The sequence below is a fragment of the Rattus norvegicus genome, chromosome Y (genome assembly GCF_021556685.1).
Source record: "Rattus norvegicus strain SHRSP/BbbUtx chromosome Y, alternate assembly SHRSP_T2T, whole genome shotgun sequence".
NCBI classification, from domain to species: Eukaryota; Metazoa; Chordata; class Mammalia; order Rodentia; family Muridae; genus Rattus; species Rattus norvegicus.
Genome location: NC_141555.1, coordinates 60,467,153 through 60,489,400, shown reverse-complemented (window position 1 = coordinate 60,489,400; position 22,248 = coordinate 60,467,153). Strand labels below are relative to the sequence as shown.

Below are 22,248 nucleotides of genomic sequence, written 5' to 3'. Positions count from 1 at the left end.
GGCTCTCAGTGACACAGATCAATACACTGTGGCCATGTAGTCATTGCCCCGACAGTCTGAAACCAATGACTGTGACTGTGTGCCCTAAACAAACCTCTATTCCTTCATATTGATTGTATCATGAATTTTAATACGTTGACATAAAAATAATGTAAGTGTGCATCTGCATGTGTGTGTGTGTGTGTGTGTGTGTGTGTGTTTGTGTGTGTGTGTTTGAGAGAGAGAGAGAGACAGAGAGACAATAGATAGAAAGAGACCGATAGAGGGAGAACGTGCATTATACTAAGTACGTATAATTTGCTCCTTGAATCATAAGGCAGTCAATTGGTTTGATTTATGTTCAATATTTGAATTCTTTAGAGTCATACAGCCTTATATTATGTAGCTAAAGCTAATAGTCTAAATTTTCTATTAAATAATAAATTGTCTTTATCCTTGAGAATTTCATACATGTATACAATGAAACATGGCCATAAACTCTTCCATTTCACCCTCTGCTCTGCCCAAATTCCCTGCCAATAACCATCCCTCAAAATTCATATCCTCTTTCCCAACCTATAACCACTAAGCCCAATTAGCATTGGTTATGTACTTATGGGTGTGTGACTATCTACAGGCATGTGGGAATTCTACCAGTGACCAAACCCTCAGAAAAGAATGATTCTTTTACCCCAGCAGCCCTCAGCACCTGAAAACCTCCTCAGTAAGGGATTTTGTCTAGCTGGTGGTCCTTTATAGACCTATGCAGGTGACCACAGCTGCTGTGAGCTCACGATTGCAGCAGCCACATCCTGTCCTGAAGGCAGCAAACCACAGCCCTTCTTCCCACCTTCTGGGTCTTACACTCTTCCCACCTCCTTGTCCAAGATGCTTCCCGAGTCCCAGGAGTTTAAAGAGACTGAGTGCTCATCCATAAATGTTTATTGCTTCCCACGATAAACTGCTCTCTTAAGAAACTTTATTTTAGGGCTGGAGAGATGGCTCAGTGGTTAACAGCACTGACTGCTCTTCCAAAGAGGCCTGAGTTCAATTCCCGGCAACCACATGGTGACTCACAACCATCTGTAATGGGATCTGATTCCCTCTTTTGGTGTGTCTGAAGACAGTGACAGTGTTCTCACATACATGGAATAAATAAATAAAGCTTTAAAAAAAAGAACTTTATTTTAAATGTGTACTGGAACCAGCAACTTTTTCTTTTTATTAACCTTTATAACATTTACACACACACACACAAACACACACACACACACACAAACACAAAACACACAAACACACACACACAAACATACATACACAAAGAGAGAGAAAGAGAGAGAGAGAGAGATAGAGAGAGAGAGAGAGAGAGAGAGAGAGAGAGATCTAAAGGACTAAAATATACTCCTAAGTCAAAGATAAAGCCCAGACACTTGTCAACAGGATGATGGAGAGTTAAGGGTGGAATGACCGTGGAGCCTCCAGAAGGCAGGAACCAGAGACAGAGGCTCTACCAGGGAGGGCGTCTCCTGTTTTTCGATGCCTTCATGACCAGGATTGGTAACTGCAGACTAGCCATGTGGGTGTCAGCCTACAAAGTGCACTTTGTATGGAGACTGACGTGGGCTGCCCAGGCTGCCTTGGTGCCCTCTCACGTCTAGGAGTCCTAGGAGAGTAGGAAATGTTTCACCAGGTTCAGTGGTATTATACAACCTGCAATCATGGGTCACTTTCTCTGCTGTTAGCTGTCTGTGGAATTTGTCTCCAAAATTCTTCAATAGCCTTGAAAGGGATTCTGTTTAACTCATTCTAGGTTGATCTGTCTTTGTTTTCCATAAAGGTTATGTGAGATAGACAGCGATCTTCTCCCAGGAGTGAACCAATGTCTTGAGCTTCTGAATCTTCCAAATGGAGTCCTTGGCTGAGGTTTGTTAGAACGTCAACCTCCTCCCAACAGATATCTGAGCCTGGAAATGTATCCTTTATGTAGGTCTATTCTTCTGGTGTGTGTGTGTGTGTGTGTGTGTGTGTGTGTGTGTGTGTGTACGTGATGGTATCGCAGAGAAGGCTGTCGAATCTGCCATTTATTTTTTTACTATGTGTGGGCTTTCCTATTGAAAATTGTTCTTAAGTTTAATAAGAGTTTCCATACAAGCTTCATTTTTAGGGAGAGGATCTTCCAAATGCTTCTTCCTCTGGTCTCAAGAGATGAGAGTGAGTCATTAGCATGGAGGGCTGAATGAGAGCTGCTGGCTGGGTCCCAGGGATGCTGTGGGCCCTAACTTTGTAAGATCGGCCCTGTGCGCCAGCCAGAGCCTCTGTGTTCTTTGAGCCCCTCCTTTGGAGGTGAAGTATGCATTGTTTGTACTGTTTGCCTAGCACTGAGCCTCTTTTGAAGTTGTTTTCCCTGCCGCCCTAGACACAGTGCAGTGTGAGGTCCTTCCACATGGAAAACCGCTGGCCACATTGAACAGGGGAGAAGGGAGATTCACAGTAAAATACAAATGAAGAAAGCAGGAGTGACAGCCATGTATGCGATACCCCGACAGCTAAGGGGGTGCGGAAACATGCAGGTGGCTGCAGAACTTGCAAAATTTGGTTGGCACTCATTCCTCCACAAAGCTCACCTAATTTAGCACCAAATATTCGGGTCCTTTGATGGCTACCTTTCTGTAAATCCTCAATTGGGCTGTGCGTGTCTTCGTGTATATCTCTGCATGTGTGTGTCTGTGTGTATGTCTCTATGTCTCTCTCTTTCTGTGTCTGTCTCTGTCTCTCTCTCTCTCCCTTCCCCTCCCCTAGTCCCTCCCCCTTGCTTCACTTCTCCCTCTCCCTCTCTCTCTCTCTCTGTCTCTCTCTCTCTCTTCCTCTCTCTCTCTCTCTCTCTCTCTCTCTCTCTCTCTCTCTCTGTGTGTCTGTGTGTGTGTGTGTGTGTATGTTCAGAGATTGTCCACAGAGACAAATGGCAATTTTGCTACCAGTCTTTGGCAATTTTGCTGTGATAAACTCTGAAAACGAGGATGGTCTTCCAAGACATCCCTTTTTCTGGCCTTTCCCGTACAAGTCTTCTGAATTCTTCTTTCTTGGTTTTACAGATTCCCTCTAGTTCGTTTTACCACACCCCACCTCCTTGCTTTTCCTAGTTTGCTGTCATATAGTAGGAACCTACGAAGTTCAAACACACGTCTTGTGCGGCGTTCTTCCGCCTGAGAAACCACATAATCTGGAAGCTTGTGCTAAACCTGGACACTTAAAAGTTACTAGTTATTAGAAATTGTGTTTAAATTTAAAAACCATTTCCTCATTTGTGTGGGCTCACCCGACACGTGTAGGCAGTGCTTACTGATTGATCATGGCGCCGAACACTTCCGACCTCACACAGACCCTGACAAGGATTACTTCCGGTGCTGAGTGACTTATTTTTTCTCCTTCCAATGAAGGTGCAGACTTGAGCCATTTCCGGTGTCAGCACTTAAATGACCTACTTCCGCTTTCTCACAGGCTTCCAGCATCTAGGTTGAGTCCTTGACATGGGACATCCGGGACACGGCACAGCGTTCCGTTGGGCTGAGGAAGAGGGATCTCTGGTTTGGATTGTTTTCTCTGCCCAGAGCACATGGATTAAATTCCCAGACCCCATGAGTCTCTTGTGGCTTCTGTGAACTCTGTGTGTTATTATCTTTTCAAATCCTCTTAGTTCTTGGCCAAGTTGCTGACAGCTGCCTCGCTCTGTGAACTGGCTGCCGTCGTTCTATTACAGCGATTTGATCGATGTGTCGCCTTCATTTTTTAGCTCTCGTAGCTCCATTTTCTGAGAAAGGCTACTTCCCTCTGTGGGCATGGCCTCAGGTGTTGGAGCTACCTCTTACGATGTCTCAGGCCCTTCCTCTGAGGCCCTGCATCCCTGCAGACAAGGAGCTAAAGTCTTTGAAACAAAATCCAGTAACTCCACGGTGGCTTTTTCATGCCTTTTGAGAAATCCGAGGACAAGTCTTTCCACTGGCAGCTATTCACACACATTAAACTCTTAAGTCGAGAAATCCAACTTGCGTTTTAATCCTAATATCAAAAATACATGAGTTACCAGTAGATTTATTGAAAGAATCAAGTATGAGTTTGGACACTCCTTTGTCTCTCTCTCTCTCTCTGGAACACAATATTTCCTCTTTGAAAGCTAAAATTTCTAATTTTATTCAAGTCCATTAAAAATCCACATTTTTCTTAATTTTTTGATGGGAATGACTTTAGTTATCTTCAGAGTGACCTGATCCACCCCCCTCTTTCCATGACTAAAATGAAGGCATTTTTAAAACAGTTCTGCCTAATGGAAACCTAGTTTTTTTTTCTTTTGTCAAATATTATTTCTTGACTTCAGGAATTTTTTTATAATACCAAAAGGCACCGACTGTTCTCTAGATGTCTCCCCTCCCCCCTTTTTACTCTATTCTTTGGTAAACATGGGGTGAGCCTCCTCTATGTTCATTATCCAACCCTTTTGATTCGATTTGTGGACAAAAACAACCTACCGTCTGCCTTTTTCTAGTGCTGTTCGTTTTCAGGGAAAGAGAAATACCAAAGCCTGCCTGAGAATTAGGATTTTTCAAAAGTCTCATCTCATTTTGGATTCCAGTTTCCAAAGTTGACATGCATTAAGGGGAACGGATATGAACTTCCCATCACGGTTTGGATGTGTATTATTATTTCCTGTTATATTTATTTTCCTTTGTGACTTGAGATGTAAGCCTGGTGGGCTTGTGAAATCTCAAGGCCCCCACCTCCCATTGACACATCTCTTTTAACAAAAACACAACTCCCAATCATTTCTAAACAATCCACCCACTGGAAACCAAACATATTCAAGTATTTGAACCTCTGAGGGTCACACTTATTCAAAATCCTAAAGTATGTTTTTTTTTTCTTTTAAGAAAAATCAGGTAATGAGTGTCCATAGCATTTGGTAGTATATTTTATCGTTACATTCCATATCTCAGAGTTTAGGGTTATTTGCATAACAAGTTTCCAATCAAGCCATCACTCTCCCATAATCCAAAGGCATCATACCTCCCCCCTTTCTACTTGATTATCCACATAGGGGTTATGGAAACATATCCCTTCATCCTGATTTAGTTCAAAGCATGGGGAGCTATTGATGTGCAATTAATTGCTATTCATAATGGGATAAAACAGAAGCCAACATGATTGAGTCTATTGTTGCTGGGAGCTGAAGATTTCCCTTCCATTTAATAAAACGTGATAAATATGATTTTAACGCAAGCCTAGAAACCCAAACAAAGCCTTTAGTTTATATTTGTTTCAGTATTTCCAGATCATTCTCTGTGATACACAGGAACCTAAAGGAGGAGAACTGTGTGGAGTCACTGACACACACTCAACAAAGGATTCGTTTGCACAATAAGGAGATATATCGTGTCCTCTGAGAGTTGGCCCCAGGACACCCAATGATCTAAATCTCCTCAGGTTCCTTAGGTAAAACGACACATCATTTGCATATAACGTATTCAAGCCTCTCGTATACTCTAGTCATATTTATATGTGTGTATGTGTGCGTGTGGTCATAGAAACATGTAAGTGCAGAGGTTGGGGGAGGGTAGAGCGTGTTCTGCTCCTTGACTCCCTATTGTATTCCCTTGTGACAGGGTCCCCTGCTGAACCTGAGGTGAGGCTCACTGTCAGGAAGTCCCGGTCATCCTCCTGTTCCCATACCAAGCCCTGGTGTTTCCATGTGTGACCACACACTTGGCTTTACCCCTCTGCCGTCTCTCCAGACCCTCCTACATTTTAAATAATCTCTGCATTACTTTGGTACTTAATGAAATTAAATCATGAGGGGCTGTTATTTAGGAGATGACAAGAAAATGGTTTGTATGTGTTCAGTACAGATATGGTATTTATAAACCACTTTTATTAGTTCCTTGAGAACTTCGTACATTATATATTGATAGAATTTACTTCTCACGTCTCTTCCTAACTCCTCCCAGATCCAATCACACCTAATCCCTTCTCTCAAATTCAAGCTCCCTTTCTGCCCTCTGTAACAACCCACTCAAGTCATTTATGCTGCCCATAAATTCATGGGCCTTGGGCAAGGCCCTGGAGCCTGGCCAGCTTATCACCATCTATATCTTTGTAGAAAATTGACTCTCCCTCTCCTGTCAGCTAGGGCTGAGGGATAGTGGTCCTATAGTGTATACAAGACACTGCTTTGTTCTGGTTCTCGCTGACATCTGTATCTTATATTTCCACTCCCTCTTCCTTGAGGGTTCCTAAGACTCAACTCCTTCCCATTTTGCCTCTCTCTGTGAGTCTGTGTATATGCGTGTGTGTCTATATTATAGACGTCCCATTTTACATTCAAGCACACACATGGTGGGGGGCGTCTTTACAATTGACTGCTGATGGTATCTCACCCCAGACAAAATGCTGCAATGCACACATGGTGTAGCTCAGTCCCACAAAGAAATAGGGGATGTTGAGAAACCTACCCGGCTGTTTCTAGTGTGCATTGATGTTTAGACCTCTGACACAACCTTCTGGCCCTACCCTATGGGTTTAAGATACACATTGTCCAAGTACAATGTTCAAAGGTGGCACTATGAAAATCGATTGGACTCTGTGGGCTGTAATCAATGAGTTCATCTGTTGATGGATGTGTATGAAGGTGGCGGGAAACGAGGAGATAGGAAATTAAGGGACTTGGTCATTTGGGACGTGTCTTGGAGGGTGTTTTTTTCTCCTTGGTCTCTTCCTGTGTTGATGCTTCTTGGATGCCAGTGAGGTTAGCAGTTGGGCTCTATCGTGCCGCTTTCATGGTCATGTGACCATGGACCGAAACCTATGAAATCATGAACCAAAATAAGTTTGTTTACTATGTGAGTTGCTAGGCAACGTGGAAGAGTGATGAATGGGATTAACATGAAAGTGGCCAAAAATGATGCTGACCACACCAGGTCAGGACCGGATTTAATGTAGGAGGACCCATGACTTAACCCTTTAAACTCTTTGTCTGGAGGCTGCACGCTAAGAGAAGACCCAATGTTTCCCAAGTTGTTTTATCCAGACGATTCTGCCAATGTGACTGTCGTCTTAGAAAATCAAGAACCTCCTGCTTCCCACTCTGGTCCTTCTCCTGACTTCACTTCTGTGTTTTTAATAGACTTTGATATCGTATGAACTAGTGGGAAATGAGTATTTAAAAAAGGGAAGGAAGCTATAAATTTTGCTGAAAAATCATTAAATTACACACTTAAAATAAATGGATTTTTTAAGTATGTAAATTTTATTTCAATAAAACTGCAGAAAAGGCTTGGCCAACTGTGATGCTTGTCGTGCGATTTGCTATTTGTCATAGTTCCTGTGACTTTGATCTTAATAGTAGTGTGTTTTATTACCGATGACTCAGACACCAGGGTAACCATGCAGGGAGAACACTCCGTTCTGTCAGGGAAAAACAATCAAGTCAAATTCATTGACTTTCTTGATGAGGGTTTTCTGGTCACAGCTGAGTTGGCTGGAAGTTGGACAGCTATAGGCTGAGAGCAAAGATGGAGAGAGCACAATGTTTACGGGGATAACTGAAGGTTGTTCTCACTAAAGGGTCTGAGTCTCACGGAGTGCATTTGCAGAAGCTCCAGTGGCTGGTGGAGCTGGGGCCTAGGAGCCTTGCAAGATGGCCATTATATGTTTTGTGATGTCATGGCCAAGTGTGAGATGAGGCTAGATGAAGTGGAAAAATTTTGGTATCTATGGAATCTCACTTGTGTCACAGGATGTTTTTCTGGAAGCTATGTTAGGAGAGGATGTTTTGCTGAAGCAGACACATGAGAAGGCATGTGGTATTTAGATGGAGCACACGCTTGAATTGGGACAGGATGTTTATGTAGAACATAAATGTAATCGCACAGAGAAGGAGAGGACATCTTTACATTGCTATACCTTGCAAGGTTTCGGTGGTCTTTGCTGGTCTTCATTCCGTAATGAGAAATTCACAAAAGAACCTGTGCTATTCGGGCTGCTTCTGGCTGCTTCTGCTGCTTCTTGTTGGTTAGAGCCTTGTGGTCTCTGCCAGATCAAGGCACTGCTACTGATTCGTATTTTGCGTTTGCTATTGGATCGTACTGCACAATGAAGATTTGAGTTACCCCAAAGAATTACTTCTAAATAGGTCCACAACTCTCTCTCTTTTCCTATCAACTTTCTCTCTCTGCTACCTCCGGTTGGTGGGCTAGAAGGTTTAAGAAACCTAAATAAAGTAGGTTTTGAAAAAATCTAAGTGTACAGATAGATTCATGGGTTTTGAGAAAGGGCTATGTCTCCTGCTGAGAGGAGATGATATGTAGGTTGTGACGTTTTGGTTCTCTGGTCTACTGTGACCCATGAAATGGCCAGTGACTGACAGTCTCCCAGTAAGTGCAGCACACACTAAAGTGCTTTTGCTTGGCGTTGGGAGCTGTAGAATGTATTCATTTCTTGTCACATATCCTCGAGTATTCATGTTGGTGACAGTAGTTACTCTTCAGTTCTGCCATACAGGGAAGTGGGTCTGTACACTGAGAGAAGAGAGTGTCTGGTGGTGAGTATGTAGCATGGAGTAAGAGAAACATTACAGTGCTGGGTCTCTCTCTCTCTCTCTCTCTCTCTCTCTCTCTCTCTCTCTCTCTCTCTCTCTCTCTCTCTCTCTCTTCCCCCAACTTGACAATCTGGAACCAACTGAGAAGAGAGAACAATTCAAGAACTGCCTCCATTAGATAGACTTTGGGTAAGTCTATGGAACATTTTCTTGATTAATGATTGTTGTGGGAGGGCCCACCATTGTGGGCAAGTTCATCAGTAGTCATGTGTAAAAAGAATAGCCTTTTAGGCTGTAAGAAATAGTAATGGAGCAAGCCATGGGGAGTGTGGCGGTTTGAATAAGAAAGGCTCCCACAGTCATATATTTGAATATTTAGTTAACAGGGAGTGACAGTATTTTCAAGGACTAGAAGGATTAAGAGGTGGGCCTCATTGGAGGAAGTGGTTGTGTCAACAAGGGAGGGGTTTGAGTTTTCAAGAGCCCCATGCTTTCCCAGAGTTTCTCTCTCTCTCTTTCACTCACTCACTCCCTCCATCCCTCCCTCTCTCTCTTTCTCTCTCTCTGTCTCTCTCTGTCTCTCTATCTCTCTCTCACCCTCCCTCCCTCCCTCTCTCTCTCCCTCCCTCTATCTCTCCCTCCCTCTCTTTCTCTTTCTCTCTCTCTCCCTCCCTCCCTCCCTCCCGATCTCTCTCTCTCCCTCCCTCTCTCTCTCACTCTTTCTCTCCCTCTCTGTCTCTCTCTGTCTCTCTCTCTTTTTCTCTCTCTGTCTCTCTCTCCCTCCCACCCTATCTCCCTCCCTCTCTCTCTCTCCCTCCCTCTCTCTCTCACTCTTTCTCTCCCTCTCTGTCTCTCTCTGTCTCTCTCTCTTTTTCTCTCTCTGTCTCTCTCTCTCCCTCCCACCCTATCTCCCTCCCTCTCTCTCTCTCCCTCCCTCTCTCTCTCACTCTTTCTCTCCCTCTCTGTCTCTCTCTGTCTCTCTCTTTTTCTCTCTCTGTCTCTCTCTCTCCCTCCCACCCTATCTCCCTCCCTCTCTCTCTCTCCCTCCCTCTCTCTTTCTCTCTCTCTGTCTCTCTTTCTCTCTCTCTGCCTCTCTGTCTCTCTCTGTCTCTCTCTCTCCCCTCTCTCTGTATCTGTCTGTGTCTCTCTGTCTCTCTCTCCCCTTTCTCTCTCTCTGTCTATGTCTCTCTCTGTCTCTCTCTGTCTCTGTCTGTCTGTCTGTCTCTGTCTCTCTCTCTGTCTCTCTGTCTCTGTCTCTGTCTCTGTCTCTGTCTCTGTCTCTCTCTCTCTCTCTCTCTCTCTCTCTCTCTCTTCTTACAGAGCAGTAGCTCTCTATTGCTCCCGTGTTATGCTCCTTGCCATGATGATGGACCAGACGACTGAAACTGTAAGTTATCCTCCAATTACATGCTTTCATTATAGTAGTTCCTTGACCATGGTGTCTCTTCACAGCAACAGAACAATGACTGAGACAGGGAGCAGGCCAACAAGCAGTGCTCCTTGTTACCACTTCAAGCTCCTGTTCTGGTTTCCCTCAGTGATGGTCTGTAACCTGTAAGGCAAATAACCCTTTCCTCCCCAAGTTAGTTTTGATCATGGCATTCATCACGTAGAGAAGGAAGCAAACTAGAAAGTCACAGGTCAGTACATGAGCAAGTCTTACCTTTAAATTAAAACAAAGTGTCTATACGTTTCTATATGTGGTTATGAGGTAAGCGTTTGTGGCTCTACTAGACACACTGTTTCTATAAGAAATTGTCTTACTTAGGGATCCTATTGTTGTAAGGAAACACCATGGCCAAAGAGCAAGTTAGTGAGGAAAAGGTTTATTCAGCTTACACTTCTACATTGCTGCTCATCAGCAAAGGAAGTTGGGACAGGAACTCAAACAGGACAGGATCCTGGAGGCAGGAACTGATGCATTGGCTATGGAGTGACACTGCTTACTGTCTTGCTCCTCATGTCTTGCTTAGCTTGCTTTCTTATAGAACCCAGAACCACCAGCGTAGGAATGGTGCCGCTCACAGTGGGCCGGGCCCTGCCCACCAATCACTAAGAAAATGCCCTACAGCTGGATCTTATGGACGCATGTTCTCAACTGAGGCTCCCTCTTCTCTAATGATTCTAGCTTGTGTCCAGTTGGCATAAAATCAGGGCGGTGGTTAGAATGTGATTGTCCCATGGGAAGTGTGGCACAAGCAGGAGGTGTGGCCTTGTGGGAGTAGGTGTGGCCTTGTTGGAGGAAGCATATCACTGTGGGGGAGATATGCTTCTTCTCCAACACCATGTCTGCCTAGATGCTTCCATGCTTCCTGCCTTGATGAAAATAGACAGAACTTCTGAACATGAAGGCCAGCACTAATTAAATGTTGTCCCATATAAGTTGCCTTGGTCATGATGTCTTTTTGCAGCAATGAAACCGTCAGACAACTAGCTATTATAAAAACCAACAAATAGCAGAATTAATCAATGCTAGAAAGTATTTTCAAGTCTTACAGTGAGAAACTTATTCTTGAGAGAAGAAAGAACAATGAATGAGTCCATGATAATTTTGCCTCCAAAGACCTTCTTGGAGTGTAGATGTGGCTCAGGGAGACCCCATGGGGTACACAGGGGCTTCTCAGGAGGAGACAGCTACATGGTCAGGAAGCACAAAGCATTTTAAAATCACGGCAAATGGCATAGGAAAGAGCTCAGCACCTCGGCATTGGAGGCACCATCAAGAGTTTTCTGAGGATAAGCTTACATATGAGTAAGAGACGGGAACTTCCTTGGGCTAGATGGGGTAACAGGGCCCACAGGTGTGTAGGAAGCCATCCAGGCGAAGGAGAGCCAGGAAAGACCAGCCAGTGCAGGAGCTCTTTGTGGTCATCTAGGGGCATTGGGAAGAGACCTCAAAAAATATTACAGGATGCAACAAAGGCAAACAGCGCTCAGGGAAACTAAACACAGGATCCACGTAACACCTGACAGAAGCTCATGGCATCCTCATCCTCCCATTTAATTTACTTTTTACTGATCATACAAAATAATGGGCTTTATGATACTTTCAGGAATGGATAGATATAAACTGAGTTTGGCATTCACTACTCTTGAGTTATCCTCGTCAAAATGTCCTCCGGGGAAGCCTCCATCTCACATCCACCTTCTGTAGTGATGTCTTGGCTGTTCTTTAAGGATCCAAAGAGACCAATATGGATGCGGCCCAAGTTCAACTCATTCTAGACGCTTTCTGTTCTTCCTGGGCCTCCTGCTTCACTTTGTGAGAACTCCATTTTGGAATTCCTTCGTCCCTCAGTGTCCTCTACTCCCTCATGTGTTCTTTAGTCTTTCTTCCACATCACCATCAATTTAATCTTTATTACCCTCATCCTTGTCTCTTCTCTGCATGGGAAGGTTGGATTTATTTGAAAAGATGACTTTAGGGGCCTGGAGAGATGACCAATGGATCAAGAGCTCGTCTGCTCTGAAAGAGGATCTGGATTTGGTTCTTTGAGCTCATATCCAATGGCTCCCAACCACCTTTAATTCCAGCTCCAGGGGACTTGACTATTCTTGTCTCTGTGGTCTCCTGTGTTCATGCCCTGCCCCCACCCACATAATTAAAAATAATACATCTACAGATGAGAAACAGGTTTCATTAGGTTTCGTTAGTCAAACAATCCCCGACCTTCTCTGATTCTGAGTCTGCTGGATCAGTTTATTGGGTCTCCCCTTGAGTTCCAAGATCACCTCCCTGTTACCTGCCCCTCTTTCCCCAACTGTCTGTTTCTCCCTCAAACTTCACCTCAGAGAGTCTATCTATGTCTGGCCCCTCTCCACGGCTTCCTAAACATCCATCTTTTTTCCCCCGTGCCATCCCTGCTCCTCTAAGCCTCATCTCCAGTTCTTTTCTCTCCCTAAAGACCAGACCAGCTCAGTCCTGTTTGTTTTAGTCTACGTGACATCACACTTACTGTTCACAGCCTTTACCTTTCCGGCTTCCTCTCCATGTTCCATCCACCACAGCCCGTCTCCTCCACCAAAGTCTTCACACACAACACGTCACATCGCACATTTTAATTTTTAGAGCAAAAACAAATTCCACTGGAAAAGATACTGGGGTTGTCAAAGGCCCTTGTGTATCTGAAACACAGAAAAACAAACATTTTCCCCCATTCCTATAAATTCCCCATCAATGCCCCCCACACATTGTGAATTTCACCTTAACAGATCTTTTCCACCAGATTATAGACGTAGATGTGGACGTCGCCATCAAACTTGATGAAGTACACGGAAGGCTTGGCTGGAACTTGGTAAATGACTTTGCCGATCTTTTTGGAACCATCGCTTCTGGTGAACTGCACACATTGACCTGTTAAGATGTCGCTGTCAACGTCTGACTTCACCTCTGCTGGAGGAATCTCTGGAATGATACGTAGGTTACGTTCTGTGTAATCATCCAGGAGCTGGTGGATGTAAAGGGCTGGATCTTTCTCGTATGTGATGTAAAACCAATCCTTCATGATCGGCACCTGGGCTAGGACCACCCCCCTCCAGTTGTCCTTAGAGCCATGTTTGCCGTCAAATTTATGCTCCACAGCTCGGCCAACCATGGCTCTTGCAACATGGTCGTCTTTCACTTGAGGAAACTCTACTTTGTGAAGACCTTAAGCTTTAAAATCCTCTCATTGCTGTGAAGTTCCAGTCCGTAGACACAGTCAATTCCGTCATACTTGACCAGATAGAGAGAGGGATTTGTTGGCAGTTGATCTAGAATGATGGCCGTCCATTGGGTGACGGGCTCATCACCTTCCTTCCATCCGTGAGAAATTCTGCAGCCCACAATGTTCCCAGGGCCTGGGGAGAAGGCCTCCTCCTCCTCTGCTTCGAGGGATGGTGTGCTCATCCTCCTCAGAGACATCCTCTTCTTCTTGGCTGTAGACCTCATGTGGTAGGCCACAGCATCCTGGTCCACTGTCTTGTGGCTATCGTTCTGTGTTCAGGCTTCATACTTGCCCGTGGCCTGAGTTTGAAGAGCTCGCCTGCTTAAACCACACACAATGCTGGTGCCTCTGTCATGTGAGTGCCTGCAAGAACAATGGGGGTGGGGTTGGGAGGGTGCTGGACCAAGGCTCTTGTCTAAGAGAACTTTGGAGCAGGTGAGGAAGGCGATGGTAGACAGGGTTGAGCATCGGAATCTAATTCTGTTATAATCAGAAGTTCGTAGGAGGGTTGGGCAATGGTGGAGCGCACCTTTAATTCCAGCACTCAAGAGGCAGAGGGAGGCAGACCTTTGTGAGATCAAGGCCAGCCTGATCTACAGAGTTAGTTACAGGGTAGCCAAAGCTACCCACAGAAAAACCCTCTCTCAAAAATCAAAATCTAAAGTTCAAAGGGAAATGAACAATTGGTTCTCTACAGCTCAGAATAACATATTCAGACACATTTCGTCAGCCCGAGGCACTTTGCCTCTGCTGAGGAATCTCTCCTTGAATGGCTAGATCAGTGTGGGATTAAGTATCCCTGTCCCCACTTTAAGCAAGCAGAACAGAGAAAGGATAGCAAAGGAGCCAGAAGGGTGACCACACACCTCTTCTACCCTCTAACTATGAGCTACGTGGCAACATCCACAAGTGTCTGCCCAGAGACACAGCATACCAGTCCACTTGCTTTCTGTACTGTGCATCCTGACCCAGCCCCAGGTTTATTCCGCGACGCTGTTGCATCTTCAACCACAACAAGAGTCTTTTGTGTAGGCAACAACAGCCATTTAGAAATAATATCTCCTGGGGTTGGGATTTAGCTCAGTGGTAGAGCACTTGCCTAGCAAGCACAAGGCCCTGGGTTCGGTCCTCAGCTCCTGAAAAAAAAAAGCAACAACAAAAAAGAAATATTATCTCCTAAAATGCACAGGCACAGAAAGGAGTTTTGACATTTTATTAGAATTATGAATTAGATATTGTTAGCAAAGTATAATAAACTCCGGAGACTGACTAGCCTAGACCATCCGCCGAGCTCTCAAACGTGGAAGACATCAGAACAGACGGTTACTCACTGTACGAGGGAAAACTTTTAGCTTTCTGGGCTACAAGGGTCCCCGTTATCTTCATAAACATATTTACCGAAAGAAAATGTCCTAGTCGTCCAGATTCTGTCTTCGGAAACCGGTCAGGCACCAAAAGCCTGCTGAACAATTGTGGGGTTCAGGAGCTGAACTGGCTTTCACACCCCGCTGGGAAGATAGTGAACCCACCTTCAGGGGAGTCTAGCGCCCCCAAGTGGAAGAGAAGCGGAACCTCCGCCCTTCTCTCTGTGACATCATCCAGACTCTTCTTATGTCATAGAAGCCCTCTCAGCCCATTTCCTTCCCTAGTTATGCTTAGAAACTTCCAGCATCTAGGTTTTAGCTTCTCATGTAGCCTCCTGGAGACCCAAAATGATGTCCTCACCCAAATATTCTGATGACTCCAGTCACATTCTGCCCAAGTAGCTCTTTTCATGCATTTTTTTTTCTGAAAAAGTCTTTGGTTTCTGAGTCACCAACATCCTTGGTGGTTATTTTCCCAGCTCCTATCTTTCCTTTGGTTATCTTTAAGTCATTCTCCGTATCAGAAATATTGCTGGGCTCTCCTTCCGAGGCAGCCCACTGGATAGCACCCCAAAATTAGCTTTATCAAAACCCACAGTTAGACGAGGGCCATTTTTATTCACACAAAACTGGAATTTGACAGGATTAAATTTACAGGCTACTGAATCAGAATCATACAGAATCTGCGTCAGTATAGACGAGCCAATCGGTCCCATTCTGTTTGACCATACAAGCGTGAACATGCCTCAGAATTTTGAACAGCCGGGTCATATGGGAAAGCGAAGCTGGCAGAGAGGAGTAGGTGGTTAGTGCTTACTGAGGACAAGATGGGTTCAGGGTTAGCGTGTGTGCTCTCCGTGAAAGAAACAGGACAGAAGAAGAGTGTAGATTGGAAAGGTGCAGCTTGGGAGGGACTCAGACATCTACTGTTGGTCTTGTGGGGACAAGGAGCCATTAGGGAAGGGAAAGATCGCCAGGGATAGCTTCAGCCACTACTTTTGGCTAGCATAACCCTGTTTAGAATATTCATCTTCGAGGATGTAAAAGAAAACTGCCTGGAGTCAGTTGATCCATCAGTAACCATCAAGAGTGTGTCCACTATTACAGAGGGACCCAGGAAAAAGCCTGATCGTGGAAGATCCTTTGCCTTCCAGAGATGGAGACTTCTCCCCGGCAACACTGGGCAACCCATCTACGTCGGTAAGGGCCTCCCACCAAGTCCAGATCAGTGGTCCTTAACCCTTGGATAGAGACCCCTTTGGGAGCTCAAATGGCCCTTGCACAGGAGTCACATATCATATATCCTGAATTCCAGACATTTACATTAAAATTCATAACTATAGCAAAATTATAGTTATGAATAGCAATGAAATAATTTTACAGTTGGTGGAGCTGTATGAAAAGGTTATGTTAGGAAGGTTGAAAACCACTCTTCCTGACCCATCTAAGTTATGCCTGTCTGTATGGACAGGAGGTATAATCCCTTTTATTCAATCAGGCAAATCCAGAAAAAACAAAACACCACCAAAAGGTTATGAAGGATAAACAGCCACTGCACCCAGAGTGTCAGGACTGCTGACATCTTAGATAAATGACCTAAAAATGGAAATCACTGCACACCATGACAATCCCCTTAAATAAAAAGCAGAGGAGGAAAACCAGTTCCCTGGTGGTGGCACCAAGAGAAAACCCTTGTCAGAATTGTCTGCAAGGATTTTAAAGCAAGGATTCAGCTGTCGTCAATGAGAAACTTCCAAATCAAAAGGATGCACATCATCTTGGTGAGGTAACAGAAGAAACAAGAAAAAATCGATTAGGCACTCACTGAATTAAAGCAAACACTAAGAGTAGGAATTAAAGACAAGTCTGGGCAGGATGAACAATGAAGTGGAGTTTAGAGCAGGCAGAAGGGACTGGGGAGATGGCTCACTGCTTAGGAACACTGGATGCTCTTGCAGAGGTCCAGGGTTCAGAGGACCTGTGGACTCTTTAGTCAAAACACACTCACACACACACAAACACACACACACACACACACACACACACACACACCTCATAGAGATAAATTTTAAAAAAAGTTAAAAACAGAAGGAGACAGGCATGTCCCTTTAATCCCAGCACTCAGAAGCAAGGTGATCTCTGTGAGTTCAAGGCCTACCTGGTTTATACAGTGAGTTTCAGGCCAGCCCTACCTACATAATGAAACCCAGTGTCAAAATAAAACTAAAAGAGTGTTATATTTATTTCTGATAATGTAGGCAACAGAGAAACTATTTCTACAGAGAAAGAACTTATTGTTGAGAGAATCAGTGGGCTGGAAGGAGACCCCAATTCTTTGTATCACTAACTCCATCACAGCCTCAGCAGGAAGCAAGAATGTGTACAGCTGAAAAGGAAGCAGGTTGATTATGAGTAAAGCTGTGGACACGCATCAGCCCATCAGCAACAGAAGCAGGCAGAAAACCAGCTGGGATGGGATGGCTTCACCAGCCAATGTCTCTGACTGACAGTCCCTAGTAGCACCAGGATGTTCTTTTCCTTCAAGTACCCCTGGACTTTTCAGACACTCAGAAACCAACAAACAAAGTGTGGCAAATGCCTAAGAAAGGATGTCCTGTGGGACATATTTGTTTATACAGGTTTCATGTAGCCCAGGCTGGCCTCAAACACATTATGCACCCGAGGATGATTTTGAACTCCTGGCTCTCCTTCTGGTAATGGGACTATGGGCATGTACTTCCACACCAGGCTTATGAGGTACTGTAGGTGGAGCCCAGAGCTGTGTGAGAGCCAAGTGAGCACTCTGTCCACTGAGCTGCATGTCCAGCCCCTCGCGATGTGTTCTGCTAATACAACAAAACTAAAATAAACATCTTCAATGAGAGACAACAGGAGTCTCCCAGTCCAGAAACATTAAATTACTCATTCACAAGTAATACAGATGTCAAGAAATAATGAAACTATGTAACAGTAGGAGAAAAAGAAGAAGATAGGAAACATACTATCAAAATGTGTGAGACAGAACTATGACGGTGCTAAGTGGAAACTTTATTTACAACACTAATTCTTAGATTAGAAACAAAGACCAGCAACCTAAATTTTTATCTACAGTAGAAAATAAGAAAATTAATTCAATGAAAAAATAATTATTAAAATGAAACCCAAAACAAAAAACACTAAAAATAAGAAATTAACAAAAAAAAAAGCTATTGAAACACAATTAGTTTTTTTTAAAGCAAAGAATTTTATTTTTATGTCTCGATTAGACCTAGATAGAAAAATATAAGATCACATTCTGTTTGGTGATTTAAAAAAAAAAAAGAAATTGCCGTGTTTTAGAGTTTATGCAGAACATTGAACCTGGTACCACAGACAAAAATTTAAAACAAAAATTATTCATCGTTTAAACACTTTTTAATGACAGTGTTTATACTCACCTTACCTCTCCTATAATCTGTTTAATATCAGACAAGATTTCCAGGGTTACCATATGGAGATTATGCAGTGTTGAAATGGAAGCACAGCATTGTATTCCCAACACAGACTCTGGTTGAGAACATCATTGTTTTTCTCACGAGGAAACTAGCACAAAATCAAAGCCCAGTCTCCCGAGGTGTTATCCCATCTTAGAGCCATTTCTTCAGACAGCACTTCCCATGTGTCATATTTTTCTGCAACAATCAAAACAGACTTGTTTGCTGCACTGTTTGGTTTGCCGTGCTGCTTGGGAGATCCTGGACCATCAGACATGATGAAACTTCTCGCCCACACCCCCAAAATACAGCACTGGTATCAGTGTAGAGGAAATAGGAGAGACAGAAACCAAAAAGGAAAAAAAAAACCTGTTGTTGTTTGGAGAAGTGTCATGTAATAGGCCAAGCAAACCTTGGACATTCTATGTAGCCCAGGTTGGCCTTGGACTTACTATGTAGCCCAGGCTGGCCATGGACTTACTCTGTATCCCAGGCTGGCCTTGATTTACGATGTAGCCCAGGCTGTCTTTGGACTTACAATGTAGCCCAGGCTGGATTTGAACTTGTGATCTTCGTGAGTATTGAGAATATAGGAAGGCACTACCACACTCAGCTTTGTATCTGTTATTATAAGTGACTCAGCTGTGGACCCTCATTTGCCAGCCTCCCTCAACCTCAACAACAGCATCCACAATCACCCACTAGGATAATCCTATCCTTTAACTCATCTGTTAAGGTCAGACTTTATAGGACAGAGAGTCAGCAGGGTCCTCCTCCTTATTAGAACACATTGGTGTGGTGGGATTTGAGTGATTGTTTGAGTGACCCAGTCATACATTAACCTGGTTCTGATATTATGACCAAGACAGAAAAAAAAAAAAGAATAAGAAAACAAAAGTAAAGGAGATGGGTCCAACACCGGGACTTGAACCTTAGCAGTTGAGGAGATGGCTCACAGGTCTCAGGTAAATGATGGGTAGGCTTTGTGGCCCACATAGAATCCCAGTCCAGGAAGGTAGAGGTAGGTCAGATCCCCAGGGCAAGATAGCTATCAAGACTTGTCATATTGGTGAACTCTGGGTTTGACTGAGAAATGCTGCTTATATGAATAAGGTAGAGGAGAAATGGATTAGTCCCTACATTATACACTGCACATGCACGTATGTACATACACACACACACACATACACACACACACACACACACACACACACACACACACACATACACAGGAACAAAACAAAAAACCTTGGACTTAATGCATTGCCTCCACTGTAGTAGCACATAGTAGGAGGTGGGGATCTAAATAATTGTTTCTTTCCACCCCCACAAAGACCAACATACATATGAACCCTCAGCCCTGGATCTGTACAATCTGCTGAGGACTCCCAGATGTTTAGTTTAGTCTCCTCGCTCTCTAACATATTCTGGTGTTCTGTTTCAGGAATCCTGAGCTGGGGCTCGGCAGACTTGAGCCTTACTCCCAGTCTTGCATCCGAGACAACTTTCAGCTGCCGTGTACTAATCCTTGGGATTCCCTGCCAAGGTATCCTGACTTGCATTTCTCCCGAGGCCACGCCATGAAGGCAGAAAAAGTGCAGCTGTCTTATTCTGCCATTTATTAGCTTAGAGTATTGGAAAATTATCTCGACGTTTAAACCTCACTTACCTCATGTATAAATGAGCAGGCGAACAATTCCAGTTCATCAGTTCTACATTAGGAGTGAGTTAGAAAAACACATCATAACGATTAGTGCCAATGTGTTTTATGAATGATAAGCAGTATTATTTATATGATTTGTAACATTGGAAATTATGGTACCTGGAACGTAACGGTTTTCATTATCTTTGCGCAGATGATGCGAGGAAAGTATCTAGGATGCAGAAATGCTTCCTTTTTTGCTTTATTTCCAAGAAGCATTTCCTTCTACTCCAATTATTTTCTTAAAACTTACTTTCCACTCCATCTCCCCTTAGGTGATTAGGTTAGAACGGGGTTTGGTGAGAGGGGTTATAAAACGTTGTGTTACAGAATATATCTAAAAGATCAACTGTTGAGTTCAAATGGAGGCACCCTCCATGGATAAGCCATGCTCCCCCTGAAGCTATTGATTTCTTTTTTTTTTTTATTTTCATTGATTTCTTGTGATGGCTAGTCTTGGAGGAAAGAATCTCCCTCGAGGAGCTTCCTCCATCAGATTGGCCTTGACTATGTCCAGGTGGCATTTCCTTGACTGTTCACTGATGTTGGAGAGCCTGGTCTACTGTGGGCAGCACCGCCCTATGCAGGTGGGTCTGTACTCTGTAAAGGTAGTTGAAAGTGAGCTTAGAAGCAAGCCAGTGGGCATTCTCTGTAGTTTCTGTTTCACAATCCTGTCTTGGTTTTCCTTGATGATGGGCTGGAACAGATACGATGAAATGAAGATTTCCCTTCCCAAGCTGGCTATGGTGAGTGTATTCATCAGAGCAAGAGAAAACCAAAATTAAGCAAAAATCACACTGCCAGATGTGGGATGTCTTCCTGAATGTTGCTGACCAGCGAGATCCCAAAAGCCCTCACAACTTTACAGGTTGTTGCCATTGTTCTTCGTAGCCCTCCAGAACTTGATGGTAACACCATATTGCTGAGGACACTGAATTCTTTTGGTCACATGTCACAGAAGGGTCAATCTGAAGCTGAGGTGGAAGCATTCTCTAAAATGGATAGCCTTCATGGTTCAAGAGAGTCCTATGTAGGCTTCCAGGGGAGAAAATCACCTACAACCTTACTCGGGGGTGAACCATTCAAGCTAAAATATCTGGCAAGATGTGCCCCTAATGTGTTAGTGGAATTGCAGTCATGGGAATAACGAGTGGCTTTCTAATTGGATACAAGGCATGTTCTACACGAGCGTATACACACCAGGTTCTGTAAACTGGTCAAGAACCTATGGTTTATGTGATATACATCCTATGAAAGAACCTAATGCTAAATACATTGTCAAACTTCCTTCCAAACATCCATATTTGCATCTACAGGTCAGCGTTGCACTCAGCTCTCATCAGACAAGAAGCCTCTGACTACCATGGGCAGAGACGTACAGCTGGACAAAGTGCTGGGAATCAGTGGTGTTGGACTGTTCAGGTGGAAATAGGACGGCTAAGTCTTCTCCTCCACAGCTCAGAGAACATCATGAAAGAGTGGGTGGAAGGAATATAAGAACCAGAAGATGGGGAAGTGGACAGCAAAAGGATATCTTTTAGATTGGACCTAGTCATTGAACTCTTAAACTGATGATGGCTATGGTCATGGGCAAAAGACTGGGCCCCTCAACACTTCATTACACATGGGAGAGGCCATAAAGACCCTCCCCTTCCTTGCCAATCAACATTTATTGGAGGAGGTGTTCTATTCTGCAGGTTTAGATTTTTCAAGACCTACTTTAGTAAGAGTTTTTAAACCCTTTAACCTTCCTCTTGCCCACCACCCACCAGAGGTAGTGGAAAGGAAAGGATAATAGGGCAAACAAAGAACGATGTGGACCTGCTTAGAAATAGTTCTCTGGGGTGATTTCAATCTTCATCATCAGGATATCAGTTCAGTTGACATGAATCAGCAGAGGTAGGTCGATCTACTTGCAAACACCATTCACGAATCACCAAGGACAGTTCAACCCAGAAGAAATTGCCGAGCTCTTCCAATTGGCCTGCGTTCGAGGAGGCAGCAAGAAGCCACCACATTGTCTCCACAAGAAGTTCTCTGGTGCTTTTCTCTCTACAAAGTCATGACAAACAATGGTCAGTGATGAAGGAAAGGTGAACCAATGCCACAGCATGGTCAGTGAAGACCAGAGTCATCAAAATCCATTGAGCATCAGTGAAGAGTGGCAAGGCAAGCCAATGCCATGGGGTTGCCCACTGTTGTCCAGGGTTATACTCGTACCCTTTCTAAACATCACATGCCCTTTTCACAGGCAGCGACCAGAAACACCATGTGTTTGTTTTCAGCAAAACATCCTCCACTAAGACAGTTTCCAGACCAACATCCATGACACAGTTGAGTCTCCAAAGAAACCAGAAATGTCTGCTTCACTCCCTTCTTCATTCCTGTACCCGTAGATAAGCTGTTCTGTCGAATTCCTCTGTACTCATGTAATTAATTA

At 44.0% G+C, this 22,248-nt stretch overlaps 1 long non-coding RNA gene across 1 annotated transcript; it reads right to left on the bottom strand.

The window, feature by feature from the left end:
• Positions 1-12,607: 12,607 nt before the first annotated feature.
• On the bottom strand, positions 12,608-14,815 carry LOC147998055 (uncharacterized). Its single transcript, XR_015647325.1, has 3 exons — positions 14,668-14,815; positions 12,768-12,968; positions 12,608-12,688 (listed from the first exon to the last, which is right to left on the bottom strand). It is a non-coding gene; the product is annotated as an uncharacterized LOC147998055 (long non-coding RNA).
• Positions 14,816-22,248: the final 7,433 nt, after the last annotated feature.